General features: G+C 39.5%; 1 protein-coding gene across 1 annotated transcript in view; it reads right to left on the reverse strand.

The window, feature by feature from the left end:
- HENMT1 (HEN1 methyltransferase homolog 1 (Arabidopsis)) overlaps positions 1–3,085 on the reverse strand; it is an 18,804-nt gene that overhangs the window by 10,476 nt on the left and 5,243 nt on the right. The gene's annotated exons all lie outside the window — the stretch shown is intronic.

The following is a 3,085-nucleotide window of genomic DNA, read 5'->3' on the forward strand; positions in this document are numbered from 1 at the left end:
TCAATGATATTTACAATTTTAAGTTTTAAAATTTGAGTGGGAATGGGAAATGAATACTTAAAAAAAACAAACCCAGATTAGAGTTACTCTATGAAAACATTTTTTTTGGGGGGGGGGGGGGGGGGGAGAAAAGGAAATGAATGAGATACTATAAGCCTGAATGAAAACTGATCACTCAGAAATGGTGTATCAGCCTTTACAAGAAATTCCTTTTATTTGTTGAGCATCTGGTATATTCTTGGGCCTGGCATGGGAGTACTGCTCATAGTAGACAGACGTTCCACAGAAGGAAATTTGGTGGCTCTGAAGATTTTCATAACTGAACTGCAGAATGTGTCTCCCAAATACATCATCACAAAAGCCTGTCCTTGAGCAGTACTTCATAATTCATTAATATATACATATAAAGATGATTAATGGGTATGAGCGAAAACATGCAGTGATGAAGGAAGAAGTTCATGCTGCTCTGAAAGAATTGGCAAAAATCAGGTCCCAGGAATTGATGGCATACAAATTGGCATACTTCAACAAACAGATGCTGTCCTGGATGCATGCACCAAGTTGTGCTAAGAAATATGGAGGACAACCACCCTGTAAACTGACCGGAAGAGATCCATATCTGTTCCCATTTCAAAGAAAGATGGCCTGACAGAGTAAAGAAATTACTGAACAGCATTATTAACATCACATGCAAGCAAGCGTCTGCTGAAAATGACCCAGCACATCAACAGAGAACTCCCAAGAGCGTTGTGGCACTAGGGATATGCAAAGTTGTATCTGCATAATGTAGGTTGTTGGTGAGTTTTTCTCCAATCCTTAAGTCACATTCTTCTTCAGATGATTCAGTTTCTCAAATTATTTGCTGGGCATATCCAATGAAAAGGAATGAAGATACAACCTTGAGGCACACCTTTTCTGATTTTAAACAATGCAGGATTCTCTTGTTCTATTTGGACAACTGCTTCTTGGCCTGTGTATGCATTTCCCTTGAGCACAATTAAGTGTTCTGGGATTCCATTCTTCTCAATGCTAGCTATAACTTGCTGTGATTCACCCAAATACCTTTGTCTTATCAATAAAACACAAATAAGTATCTTTCTGGCATTCTCTACTTTCAGCCAAGATACCTCTGACATTAGCAATGATATGCCTTGGGACACAGTCTCTTCTTAAACCAGCCTGAATTTTTGGCAGTTACCTGTCAAAGTATTGTGATGGCTGTGTTTTGGTGTTTTTTTAAATTATTATTATTTAAAAAAATTATTTAAAAGAAATAGAGACAGCTGTTTTTTAATAATCTTCAGCAAGACTTTACTTGCATGTGCTATCAATGATACTGTTCAAAAATTTTCACCTTCTATTGGATCACCTTTTTTGGGAATGGGAATGAATATGGATCTCTCCAATCAGGTGGCCAAGTAGATGACTTCTATATTTCTTGGCAGAGGCTGTGAGCACTTCTAGGGTTGTGTCTACTTCCTGAAACACCTTAATTGGTATTCCTGGGGCTTTATATTTTGCCAGTGCATTCAATGCAGCTTGGACTTCTTCCTTATGTACTATTAATTCTCAGCCTTATGCTATTTCCTAAAATGGTTCCATTTCATTTTGGTACAATGTATTCTTACTTATCTTCAGTATTTCCTGCATCATTCAAGATTTTGACCATAGAATCCTTCAGGATTACAACTCTAGGTTAGGATTTGTTCTTCAGCTTAAGAAATGCCAAGCATGTTCTACCCGTTTGGTTTTCTAACTCCAATTCTTTACACATTTCATTCTAGTACTTTCACTGTCTCCTCAAGCTGTCCCTTGAAATCTTCTGTTCAACTCTGTGGAGTTTATCTTTCAATATGGCTTTCCTAGCCACTGAATTTTACTTTGCCATGTTGGTGAGAGGGAATGTGCCACAAGGGGACTGGCTAGTCTCCCCATGAAATTGAGTGGATCCAGAAGCAGAAAAAAGAAACCCCATGGCCAAGAAAAGAGCAAGCAAGAGGACCTGCAGCCATAGCAGTCACAACGGAGGACCAGAGACCATGTCAGGATGAGATGGGACCTTGGGACTGTTACACCACTGGAACCAGATCTAAGAGCCTTTGTCCAAGATTGCTGGACAAGGAGGGCGGAGGAGGGAGACATGCTCTGTAGGATTGAGAACTTTGTTAAACTAGCCTAAAGCCATAAGGCTCAAGGGTGAGGTGCCTGAGAGCACATTTCAGAAGCCATCCTGACTGTATTCTACTAACCTGGATGATTCTGTGTGGTCTGTGAGGTATTTCATTAGATTCTGGTAGAACTGGTGTTGAGACGAGTAGGAAGAGATACAGGAGCATGGCAGACACATTTGACCTCATGGAACTGGTTTTGTGTTACTGGTGCTGTTGATGGAGACAGTTCCCGCTTGGGAAGTTGGTAAAGGTCAGATATGGCAGGCCCCATGTGTCCTTGCTCTTTTTACAAACTCTCTTTTACCTGAGCATGTCTTCCCGATGTTTTGACATATTTTCACTTCAGTGTGAGTTTCCGGGTCTGTTCTGACATCCATTTTGGCCTTTTCTTTTTCTCATCTTTGTAATGACCTTTTGCTTTTCATGGTTGATGTTCTTGTTTTCATTCCACAACTCATATGGTCTTCAGCCATTAGTGTTCAATGCATCAAATCTATTTTTTCAGAGAGTTTTTAAATTGAGTTGATATACTCTCAAGGTCATAATTTGGTTCCTGTGATTAGTTTTCATTTTTTTCAACTTTAGTTTGAACTTAAATATGTCTAGTTGATGGTATTGTCCAGTCAGCCTCTGGACAGGTTTTAGCTGCTGATACTGAGCTTTTCCAAGGTCTTTTTCCACAGACAAAGTCAATCTTGACTATGATTCCTGCACAGCTCCTCAAGCTCATGTACATAGCTGCCATTTATGTATTTTTTTAAATTAATTTTAATAGACATTTACAGAGCTTTTGGATTTCCATTCATTCATTGCCGCACTTTTCTCCCTGCCCACCCCTCCCCACCAGCTCGCTTCCCCCTCTGAAGAGAAAAAGAAAAAAAATATTCCTTCATTAGTATACAATTCCCATGTCC

This window comes from Elephantulus edwardii, unplaced genomic scaffold (genome assembly GCF_000299155.1).
Source record: "Elephantulus edwardii isolate Elephantulus edwardi_28Jun2011 unplaced genomic scaffold, EleEdw1.0 scaffold00020, whole genome shotgun sequence".
Taxonomy (NCBI): domain Eukaryota; kingdom Metazoa; phylum Chordata; class Mammalia; order Macroscelidea; family Macroscelididae; genus Elephantulus; species Elephantulus edwardii.